Source organism: Lipophrys pholis (assembly GCF_963383615.2).
Source record: "Lipophrys pholis genome assembly, chromosome: 2".
Classification (NCBI taxonomy): domain Eukaryota; kingdom Metazoa; phylum Chordata; class Actinopteri; order Blenniiformes; family Blenniidae; genus Lipophrys; species Lipophrys pholis.
Window position 1 is genome coordinate 17595566 of NC_137636.1, and position 13294 is coordinate 17608859.

Sequence of the window (13294 nt, forward strand, 5' to 3'; positions counted from 1 at the left end):
GAGGAAACCTAAATAATATTTTAGTTGTGTTTTCATTTGTGTTCACATTTTACATGGCCAGTTGTTATGCGATTTAAAACATTGTGAAAAGGATACCATGAATATTAACGTGCAGTCCAACATGCAGAAAAAACCCCCGCTGGAATTAAAACCACTCATAAATTAATCATGTTGTAAAATGACGGAAGCTTGATATTTTGTCCACCTTCAAAATTACTTGTTTCCCCAAAAATATATACTTTGTGGAATAATTACACCACCACCACTGACACCTTCCTACTCATACCTACATCTAATTCATCCTTTCATCCAACATTTTGTCTCATTGATATTGGTCCTGTCGTAGACGCTACAGGTCACTGACTTTATGTCTCAAAGTTTGGTTCAATAATAGCTGCTTTAAATGTTTATATTGTTTTGGAGTATAGCAAATACAGCATTCATGCACTTTGGAACTGGGATAGTTAACCGTTAAAAAGGTCCCAATTCCCAGTCTAAAACATTGACAATAACAATCGAACAACTTGGCTGCCTCCAGCGGTGCCACTTTCATCACCACCTTCAGGATCCTGAATGGTGACAAACAAGCTCGTCATCACAAATATCAACCAAGAGGTTGATGGGACACAGCTCAGGAGACACAATCTATTTCCATGCTTCATTCAGGCCCATTTGTTGAACAGCCATTACTGTGACTTCTGCTGTGAACTTACTTAGATAGTGATCATTATAACCATTGCTTTGGCTTTAGAGTCAGAAATGGAAAGTCACTAAAGAGTGAGTGTTTATTTGTGCTCAGACCTTGTATAGTTCTTAACTTTCACCAAAAACAGCAGCCACAGTAAGTGAGTAAGATCAAGCTCTTTTGGCTGCACTCAGATGCATTTTTCTGATTTGGAAGAGGGACTTTTCCCACCGTCCACTTATTTATGAACATATTCACTTAAATGTTTCCAAATTATGTTTGACAATACAAAAGTTTCCCCCAATACTCTAGTCGTTTTTAATAGATACTTGAATGTAGGTTGATAGTTAAATGTTTTTTCTGATACAGCCTTTCATTGCTTGTTGTCTCTGTGTGGTCATTCTTGAAAAAGCTTGACTTCAGACTTCCTGTCTGCTGATCCGTCTTCCTGGGGAAGAACCAGTGAGAGAGTTCACTGCGAACATGAAAAAAAACGAGATGGTTTCCTTTTGAGTTGTTGGCAGTGTTGGATTTTTGAGGTTTGAAAAGATGTCCAATTAGGGTTTTTTTTGGAAATACTTTAGGTTTCACTTTGTCAGGTTGCTTATATTACTTGCCATATCTTGTGCTAATGTGGTTAGGAGGTCCCTGGTTCAAATCTGGGTTGACTTCTGCGTCAATGTTTTTCTTGTGGGTTTTCCAGGTTTCCTGTGACAGTCCAGATACTCTGGTCTCTCTGTGTTTGTCCCTGTGATGGACTGGTAACTAGTCTCGGGGCTACCTTACCTTCACCTATAGTCAGCTGGGATTGGGTCGAGCTCACTGCAAGAACATATATTGTGTCAATATATAATTTGACACTTTTTTTGACACTTGAAATGATAATTGTGACTGTCAAATTGTGTTTTTTCGACGAGGAAAAGTTTTCTCACATAGTTAAATCTAACGAGGGTAGTCGTACTGAATCACTACATACCGTTGTTTGAAGAAATGTACCGTGAGTTTGGGATGAAAAAAAGACGAGTCGCAAACTTTGCAGAGTACAATTAGATTATCCAAATAGTCTGAAATAGTCCAAAATCTGAAGAATGTCTATCTTCTTTCTGAATCTGATCCTCACTTAAGGCCATTATGAATACATACATTTCAAAACAAACGGGTCAAATGAATGCATGACTCACAGAGGCCTGAGAGACCCTCTTGCGTGTCTCCTGTTGTGGCATCAAGTTCATCTCTTTCTCTCTGAGGTGTTTATCCTCATTGGAGAGGGCCCCGTGATGAATTGTTCCCCCTTGTGAAATCGCATCCTCTGTGCGTATTACATTATGTCACGTCTCGTCACTGAGCATTTGATCACATTTACTGCTTTGTTTTCTCCTCAACAAGAGGAAGGGGGCAGGGGTGCAGATCTACTGTTTTAAACTCTTTAATGCAATTTAACAATGCCACATATTCTTTTCACGTTTCATTGGGGTCCTTTACGTGTGAAATTGCAGAGGCTTGCCTCGCCTAAGCGACACGGCACAGCAGAGGCAGGGTCACGCTGAAGCGCCAGATGTGGGAGGGAGAGCGAAATTAATTGCTACACATTGTTCAGTGGGTGTGTGCGCACCTTCAGTGAATTAAGCGCACTCAGGGTGTGACTGTTTGAATAACGGGAATTAGGTATGAGGCCTCTCACTCACAGCTGAAGCCAACTCCAGGCATTGCATCCAATTAGCTTATCTGCCCCCGAATTCACATGCTTAACTTGTCGTTTGTTAGTGCGGAAAGAAGAAAAATAGTTTTGTGAACATTGCCTTGCGTCGTTGATCTCTGGTTGGCAGTACAGTTGAGCATGCTGCTCACCTCTCTAAACTTGTTTTTTTTTTTTTTTTTTGACTGTCACTTTTGAAGACAGTGGGCATTTACATTTAAGGTAGGCCTAATTTGATCCTACAAATGCTATAACAATCAGTAGGTACTGGCCCCTTTGTTCAGGTGACACATTGAGACAGACACATTTAATAGTGTTGCCCTCAAAGCTGTGCATTAGGTGAAAATGGCAAACCAATTAGATCGACTGTCAGTTTAGGCCCATTACTGGGGGATACTAATGTCATCTGCTCACACTTGTATTCCTATCAGATTAGACAACGAGGTTGAGAGCACAGATAATACACATTAATGACAGTTGGATGGCAGACGTCAGGAGCATATGGTGCTCTCCTGTGGCCATTACACAGGTTCATCCCGTCCCTCCACCCATCAGAAGGATGACAAGACATTCAAATCCATTTTTAGACAGCATGGTTTCTAAAACATCTACATAATACAGCTTTTTAAAAATGGCATGTACTCTCATTCAATTTAAATGTAACTGCATTTTTGAAAAGTTATTTTTCCCTATAATCAAATAGAAACTGTGAAACTTTCATGTAATTTAGGTTTGTTACTGAAATTAAGATTTTCTTTAATACTATATATTTTTAACTATTAAGTCATACAGACCAAGAATACTGCATCTCATAACATTAAAATACTTTATAAAATCTAATGTTTTTCCTATTTTTTTATTGTAATCATTTGCTGATAGTGGATCTACTGCAGACATGATGGAGATTTAGCTGTGAGGCAGGGAGAGAAGAGGAAGACCTCAGGGAGACTGTTCATAGATGTAGTGAAGGAAGACGTGGGGATGGTTGATGTAACAGTACAGGAGGCAGGGGAAAGGTCATACAGAAGCAGATGGAAGACAGAAAAGATTATAAGTCTATGAATAACTGACAAAACAATCAACTTTCTGATGATATTCAGCTTTTATGCGATGCACCTATGTCTTCATGGTCTTCTCAGTTCCACAATTACCATCCAAGCAGCTCATATTGACCCCAACCCACTGTCTCCACTCGATCTTGTATCAGAAGAACTACTGCAGTGCATGTACACCTTCACCCTGATGGTGACCCTGGCACAGTCTGGGATAGAGAGATTGTTGTACCCCAGTCCAGCTACACAGAGAGCACCTTTTCCCTCCACCTGCCCCCCCCCCCCCCCCCCCCCCCCCCGCCTGTCTATTTTCCTGGGCATTGGGAGGGTGGAGGGTTTGGAGGTGTGTGATTTGATGGTGAGGTGGTGGGTGAGGGAGGGATTGGGGAAGTAGTGGTGGTGGGGGCACTCTGCCTCCCCTGGGGCTGCCTGCTAGAGCGAGGTGACCCAGCTTGTCGCTCGGTGACCTGTGAGAGGGACATTATGAAGTGTGAGTGGCTGTCACCCTAACAGCATGTGACAGCACGGCTCCCGGCACAGCTGTGCCAGCCTGCCCCAGCCAGAGACCCTAGGCCCGCAGAGAAAGGGGGGAGGAGGGGGGCGCTCTGGAGAAGGCATGGACTTGGGGTGGGGTGTACCACGAGTGTCTGCGGTGGGGCAGGAGGGTAGGAGGAGGAAGGAGGTGAGGGTATAGAAGTTTGTTTGCTCTTACTGGTGTAATGACTTGATTCCACTGATTCTTGTGCTGAAGGGGCAGCCCGGTGGCTTCACAGTGTCAGAGCCAGCGCAGTGTGGCTTTGAGCTAAAGTATATCACGAGAATGTGACAGAAGAGGTGTAGGAGACCAGCTGTTATCCTTTGAGCAGTGTTACATACATGTGTATTTGGCATCAATATGTGATACCAAAAATAACTATTATTTCTGTTCTCATTTGTTCCCCTTCTCAACAGGGAGAAAACAGTGAGCTCAGCAAAGACACTTAATCTTTTGAAATGTCTTTAGAGAAATAGTTTAGTTTAATTTATGTTTGTTAAGGATAATATTTAGTTTTGTTTGAGAGATTATTAGAGACATTTGAATATTTTGAATATTACACTTTTTGCGTTCTATACCTTTAGCTTTCATGTTTTAGTACATTCTAAGGGTTGTGCTTAATGGTACCATAGTGTAAGAGGAAGGTTTGTATCTGACACGGATGAAACAGCAAGAAAGGAGGACTCTGGTAGTAAAAGGAAATGAAGTAGCTGGTACGGAAACACACCTCTCCTTGTCATGTAAAGAGAAACAATTTCTCATTATTTTGGAAATGACACTCCAGGACTGCCCACATTTTTCCTCGGCAGGCAGGCATTGGGTTGCATTGGGTTAAGTTATGACCTTCAGTATGTCTGACCGGGTTTCAATCCCAGTTGCAGTAGGTAGAGTATCTGGCATAAAAAAATAGCAATATCTATGGTGCAAGTGGTAATAACTTGTTATGGCTGTCCAGTTTTTGGGAGCTACTACATCAACAATCATCATCTACATTGTCACATTACGGGACAGAAAACCAGAACCAGAAAGTCAGTTTCACAGTATAACATAAAACTTTCCATACTGGTATAAATCTTCATATGATACCATTGAAAATTATATTTTAAGGCAATAAGGTTTCATCAAGTTGCAGTGTGGTATGGTCATATTGTGTTTCTCAATATAAAGTAATGTTTATTTGTTTTCTGATATAATGTGACAAGAGATGACAATGTTAAATGTGATACAATTAAAGTTTCATTGCCTGTTGTGCTTGAGGAGGTAGTCCAATATAATTTGATATAATTTTGACACCACCAATCAAAAAAGCCAGACAATAATATTTTCATCTCGTTGACATGTATTAGGTCGGTATATAGCACTAAAAACTAAATGTGACTTTGCTGTGCAACATGTTTCAACCTATAGATGATGGTTTTTAGAACTTCAGGAGGTCTTTGCTCTCTTATTCCACTGTGAAGCTTTGATAGATGTTTTCTTAAATAGGCCAGAGACCTTTGACGTGTCTGTGCTGTTATTTGTTACCTTGTTATGCTCATTAGTCTGTGAAGTGACGAGACGAAAAAAGTTGGTGACACCTAAACCTGAACAGGATCATTAAGCTGCGCTCCCTCCGGCTCAGTATCATCCTTCTATCTTAATTAACTGCACGCTCTCCTATCTCTTTTATGTTTTCATTGTCTATTTTATCACTTGATGCTTGACCTTACTCATAAAGCCTCTGCCTATTAACTGAATGAGTTTAGTAGCAATTTGAAAACGGGATTCGCAATATGTTTAAAAAAAATCTGTCGTTCTGCCTGGATGTGAACTCTGCCCAAGCAGCCATTGTGCACACCTATGAATTTTTTTTCATACTTTATTAATCGCCTTGGGTAAATCACTTTTTTTGTCATAAAGTGTATTTATTTATTTAGTGTATATACTATTTCTGGGATGCAGAGGTACAGCCACACTATGATGCTCCAAGAAGCTGATGAGGGTCAAGGGTCTTGCTCAGGGACCCACGGTGGAACCCATCAGCTGTGGGTTTTAAACCCGCAAACTCCCGATCCCAGGTCTGCTTCGCTAACCTCTAGGGCCTGCCTCAATTGTAAGAAGAATCAGTGAACAAAAGCAAAAAAGAGTTGAATCAAAACAAGTCATTTTCATAACTAATTCCTGCAGAACTTGTGCAATGGCTGCAACCGTACCAAAATGATTCAAATGTAAATCATGTGGTCAACAGGTTACAAGATCTGTGTGATTGATGAGTAACTGGTACACAAAATGGTATGTGGCCATACTGGATAACCTCTTGTTTGTGGCTGAGAGGCTTTTAATGATGTTCTGTTAACATTACCAATGAAAGGCTGTTTTGCCCTGATTCATCAAGTTCTGAGACAAATGTGGACATAAACTAAAAAGTTGATTCTTCCTGATTTGAAATGTATTTCTTAGTTGGTACTTTGTACTGAAGGGACCATATTGAAGAGTAACATTCATTTAAACTTAAGCAAGTATGTTCAAGTGGTTTGCCTCTTCGGGCTGTGGATGGTAATACTTTACAAGTTCAACCTGCAACTTCCTGGGCACTAAGTAAATGCTTTGATTCCCCGAAACATTGCAAACTGCAAGAAATGTAAATGCAAATCAAGAAATGCAGAGTCTGACTGATGGTAAAGTGTTCAAAGGCACCAGGTGATCTTCAAAGAGAGACTTTTCAGTGACACTCCAGACCTCATGATTAGGACAAATTTATTGTAATAAAAACACGGACCCCCTTTAGGTTTGTATCCAAAGGTAAACTCAAAGCATTTCTCAGTCTTATTTCCAGGATAACTTCATGCTCGTGTGATTGTTTTTACAGCGCTTAACTGTACTTAATGTAACAGAACTGATGCAAGAGCATTTTGCACAAACACTACAGCCATGTTTTTCCAAATTAGTAACTTTATTGAAATTTGGAAATCTTGAGCTGGTACAGGTAACTGAGAATCAGCTTGAGAGTGAGATTTCTTCCTATCCTTAAATAGAATTGTAAATATAGATTATTTTTTTTCCTTTTTGGATTTCTCTGATCATTTATGTATAGCACTTTGTTTTAGCTCAATGGTGTTGTTACTATGATAAGTGCTATAGAAATAAAGCTGTGTCCAGAGTTGAGTTCTTCTTTCATGGGTAGTGGTTTCAGTGAGATGCTAAGATAACTTTTCTTTTTTTTTTTTTATTATTCTTATTTATTTATGTTCTGTATCTCCTCTTGTTAAATGGTAGATGTTAGTCTATTTGTGTCTCATTCACAATCTTGTAGTGTTTCATCGTCCTGCTCTGGCACTATTCTACCCTCCTTTGTCACGTTTAAATTGAAAAAGGCCCCAATGGTGAAAATACTTGTGAATACTGAAGGGTCAAATACCAAAAATAAAGAAGAGTAAAAAAAGTTGTTATGGAAGCCACAGAGTGGGGTACAGATTCTAAATGAAAACCTCCAAAAAAACTGGTAAACTAATTCAGCAATTTTCAAATGCAAAATTTCACATGAATAGAGTCTAACAGTCTACTTAAAAGTAATTTTTTTCTTATTCATGTACAAATACCGTGATTTATGCAGTAAAACAAAGGAATTTTTATGTAACCTGAACATCCATGATTGACTCTGTATCCACTTGATTATTTGATGCATGTCTGCATGATACTGTTCTCTCCTTTATTATCACAGTACATTGTTAGGCATCTAAACTTGCGCTTTTACTTCTTTACCTCTCTCTCTCTCTCTCTCTCTCTCTCTCTCTCTCTCTCTCTGTCCCTCTGTCACAGCTGACCTGCGTCCTCTCTCCGCAGGGCCTCTCCTGGTAGCGCCCAGCTGGCGCACAGTGAGTCGACTGGGCTGAGGCAGGAGGCACTGCCAGCTCTGCTGGTGCAGAAAGGGGCACACCAGGCAGACAGGCCCAGTGTGAGCAGCGGCAGCGGCAGCGGCAGCAGCAGCATGCTCTCCCCCCGGCTGCCGCATCCACAACATGCACACATATGCCCGCATACTGTAAATATTATCGAACCCCAAATGCATACACACCAGCATCAGTGGACCAATGCCAAATAGGTTTGGCCCGACTGGGACCTAGTTAACAGGGACAAAACATTTGTTTACACTCTAGTGCAGACAAACACACATTCACATGTGGATGTTGTGCTTCGTTCAAACAGAAGCACAACTCCATGGTGCATTTTGCTGTCTTCTGTAAGTGATTAGCTTGATTATCGTGAATGCAGCTCGAGGCCTGTTATCCCCTGAAGGAGTCCGAGCTGCACGGAGCATGTACTTGAAAAAGTATTGAACGGCATTCGTGCCATTGGCTGGCGTTCGTCCTTAGGGTCAACACCGGGAGCTCCTTGTAATTAAGAAGATGGAGACTGGGCCTCCTGCCTGCAGTTACCCCGTCATGTCTTCAGCCCTGGGTATGTCTGTCCTCTCTGACAACCGATTCAACTTGACCTTCTTCTAGCAGCAACTTTATTAACCCGAGTAAAACCCTGCTGCCCCGCGATCAGACCTGCAATAATTAGGATCAGCAGGGACAGAAGGGTGCATGTCCCACCTCAACTTGCATAATTGTGAAACTGGTGAACTCGGGTAGGCTTGAATATAAATGTCAAGAAATGCGCAGTCCAATACGACAAGATTGTGACATATAAGTAATATGAGTTTCTCTACCGTCAATAGTTCGAGTTGTCCAGACTTCGACATACATATGGGAGTCACTTTATGGTAGAAGAAACTTACTGATTTGCATCCTGTTTGATTATCACAGTCTTGATTATTCAGCCAAACTTCCTTATTTGTGTTTGTGCCGCTGTATATGCGTGCGTGCGTGTGTGTGTGTGTGTGTGCGTGTGTGTGCGAGTGTGTTTATTTTGACCTCTTTCACACAGAGAGGCCCCCAATTGTGCTCCAGTCCCCAGCCGAGCTCAGTGAAGCAGAGCATATATGCTCACTGGCATTTCACACACCCAAACGCGTGCATGTAAACACACATGAATATCATTTATCCAGCTGGGGTCCCAATGCCACACACACACGCACACACACACACACACACACACACACACACACACACACACACACACACACACACACACACACACACACACACACACACACACACACACACACACACACACACACACACACACTCATACACACTCATAAAGAGACATCAGCTCGGATATGGAAATAATAGTGGGGGTCTTATCCACTAATCCCTTCTTCAGTAGCACCTCTGTGCACCAAAAAGCCCCTCAGCCACTTCACCAATCTTATCAGTCCAACTCGACTCGCTTCACTCTGCAGGTCAGCCCACCCCGTGCCATCCCCAGGATTCAAGGCACACTTCCGCCTTAAAAGTTGTACGCCTCTACCTTTTGATAATCAAGATAGAACCTAATTGAGCTCACCCATGCAGAAGATGCTCTCGCCTTTTTGCGTGCACACACTTTTTGTGGAAATGGGGGCCTATACTGTTTCAGCTCATCCAACTGTGAGATTCTCCTTTCCCCTTTTCCAGTCCTGCCATCATCTCACTAATGGTGTTTCTATCTCTTCTCCATAGGAGGTAAATGAAGCTTTTAAGCAGGGCGGAGGGAAGGGGGACCGCTGAAAAGATTAATTGACTTTCTGCAGAGCTTCACTTATCCTCTACTGGCACCTTTGACTTGTGAATGTATTTGTGTTTGGATTACATGATTATATCACCATTATTGCGGCAATTTGTGGTTTGTTCAAAACTGTGCCAAGAAGTATCAAACTGTGTCCATCAGTCACAGTGACAACTTGGTACCTTTTATGTAATTACAATGTGATCATGATTTAATAATTTATTGAAACTCTGTACTCTTCCAACTTTTCAAAGTTATATATAAAAGTGAATAAATATATATATATATATATATATATATATATATATATATTTCACAGAATAATCAAAATCTTATATTTGTACCACCAATTATATTATTTAACTCTACTTAAGTACAATTTACACAACACTACTACTTAAAATAACAAGTCTGTCCACAATTAAAAACCATATTCACACTTTTTGAACTGTAATATTGCAACAAATATATTTTTAACAGGGAAAAACCCATATTTCATATCTACATCTCTTTACAGAACAAATGTTTTATTGTGTAATTTTTATTTACTTTGAATTTTCAAAGTGTACTTTATACTTGTATACAGATGAAAGTAATTGAAAGCCAGTTATCGACAATGCAGTTAAATGAGGTAAATAAGTATCACATGCAAGAGTACTGAAACTATTGCCACAGCAGTTCTTTTTACTTAGAATGAGTGCAATTCAAGCAGGAGAACATTTGCTTTGAGGACGTTTTCCATGTCTCATTTTAATCTCAAACAACATGTGCAACATTTCCCGCAAACAGGACTTCATTGTCAGAGCAGTGTCAATGATCTGTACATGTCTGTCACACCCACAGCTGATTCATGGAAAGATCCTGAGCAGCTACAGAAACGATGTGTTTTACAGAGTTTTAAGGAGCATCATTTGTTTAAAAATGCATGAGCAGAGTTTACAGATAATTATTGCAGCGACTGCTGTTTAGTCATAGTCATAATTATAATTATAGTTATAGTTATGGTTATGGTATGGAATCTGAAGAACACGTGCAAGTTTCACAAGTGTTGCAGTAACTTTATGAAATAGATTGCAGCATGTAACATGTGGAAGCAGCTGTGACTCGGTTTGGTAGAGTGATCTCTCTCAGTTGGAAGGTTGCAGGTTCAATTCCCCATCTCTCCCTGTCCACATCAAGGTGTCCCTGTGCAGGACTCTGAACCCCAAACTGCTCCCAATGGATGGATTAAGTGCCTTGCATGACAGCCCTCTCCATTGGTGTGTGAATGGATGAATGTGATTAACAGTGCAAAGTGCTACATAAGTGAAATCCATCTTCCACGATACTGTTTACAGACACTGCCTAAGAAGACAAATATGTTTTTCAGGGATTTATGAGTACGACTAGAATGTCCTGTATTGTTTTGAAACATTTGAACTCAGCTTATACACTTAAAAAGTGGATAGTATTGGTGTGGCTGCAAGTGCCTCTTTTGTAGTCTGTCATCTTCCTTTCACCTACACTCCTCAGTCACACACGGTGAAGGTACTCAGACTCTGTGTTGACAGTGGGCGCAGCAGCTGTGATGGATGCACATAGGTGCTGATGGTGATAGTCACAGACACAAGTGCAGCTTGTAGAGACAGAAGTTGAGCTTTGACTATGTTTTCTGTTACGGTGCGAGAGAAGAGCCAAACGTGTGAATGCACGGGGAGTTTTCTCCCCACCCCCCGTCTTCCTTCTGCTATAAACTCCACCACCCACAGCTGCACACACTTCTCCTGTCACGGTGATAATCTCTTTGTCAGGAGCCGTCTGTTAGAGATTTGTCTGTCTGATTCGGTGAATGTCCGAGTGGCAGGTCGAACTGTAGTGCCACAGGGTGTCCGTGTGTGTGTGTGTGTGTGTGTGTGTGTGTGTGTGTGTGTGTGTGTGTGTGTGTGTGTGTGTGTGTGTGTGTGTGTGTGTGTGTGTGTGTGTGTGTGTGTGTGTGTGTGTGTGTGTGTGTGTGTGTGTGTGTGTGTGTGTGTGTGTGGCATCCAGTGCCATAGGTGGTGGGATCTCCATCTCTGTCAGAGTGTATATGTCGTTTATCTTCTGCATTGTGATGGGAGTGAGGAGGAACACGTGTCATTACAAAACACAACAATAACACTTCAATCTCATAGTGTAGTCTTGTTGTTGTGTTTATTTATGATCAGTGCAAATTTATTAAAGATAGTTCAACAGTAAGGTATCATCCCTACTCAATTTAAATGAGAGGTTTCATTTTTATAATTGAATTTTCCCACTTTAGCATTAAATTATAGATATTCCCCCATTTGATTGCTCTGCTTTTTTGTTTTGCTTCATCAATAAATGTATTATAAATATTCCAATTAACTTGTACCTGTATTCATCATTCAACATGAAAAGTGACATCCTTGAAACCACAGACCTTTTGAGTGAAGAAAACCTTCCGGATGTAGTCAATCAGTAATTTTCTTTAATTTAGTATTGTGTGCCAATGTTTCATATTCAAAATACTTCAATTTGTCACCAAATAAGATGTATGTGTGTAATATAATAATGGAAGCCTGATGTGTGAAGGGTAACACTCATGATAGCAGAATTAAAGAGGAACTGGACTGTCAGCTACATCAAACTTTTACAAGAGAAGACTTTTGCTTCACACTTCTCATAATAACATAAAAGACACCAGATTTGATGATATGCGCTTGACACAACTTTTCTATTATCTATATACAACAATTACTATTGCAACAACACATCATCAGTAGGGTAAAACCAGCCTGTCTCACGACGGTCTAATCCCACCTCACGTTCCCTGTTAGCGGGTAAAAGACCCAGCTCTTAGTGAATTCTGCTTCACAATAATAGGAAGAGCCGACGTCAAACGATGTTTAAAGCGACCTCGCTATGAACGCTTGGCCTTATGTCCATTTGAAAACCTTTCCTCGTTGCATCCAAAGGTTCTTTTTCAGGCTACTTGTTGCAAATAAGATATATTGTCGGACACCTGTACTGCATGCATCTTTATCAAATATAGTACAGTGCAAAACAAAACAAATCAAAACAAAACAAAAGTTAATGGTTGTCTAATTCTTTCAATTTAATCAAAAAAAGTAGAATTGAAATAAGTGGGGTTTTCAGTCAGATAGTCTTGAGTTATTCGATGATAAACAATTTAAATCTACCAGTTTTTGTCCCTATTTTCTTAATAAATCATACATATATGCATATTGTGAATTAAAAAGCACTTTTCTGTTGGGGGTATGTTTTTTTTAAGAAACTATTTTCACAACTAGAGCAGAGGTCAAGGCCAACAGCACAATATATTTGACAACTTATTTACAAACGCTTTGATACTTAGGTGCGAATTAGGTTCTCAAATCATGATTTCATTTGATGTATTTCCATAAATAAAATTGACAATAGACCACTTTTTAACCATTACTTTTACTCTATTTATTTTTTTTATTAATATAAATGCAATGCCAGCACTGTAAAGATATTGTAACATAAAAGCTCAATGAAATATAATTTACATTATGCACGGTCGAAAATGGGAAACTTCATGTCTTAAGTACATTTTTAAAGTCTTGCTTTCCTGAAAGATAATCTAAATTCTGACAACGCTGTAATTGTTGGGTTGAGTTATTGTTTCTCGGAGCTCTTTTTCTTTAGTTTGCCTTTCATCTCTCCCCTCC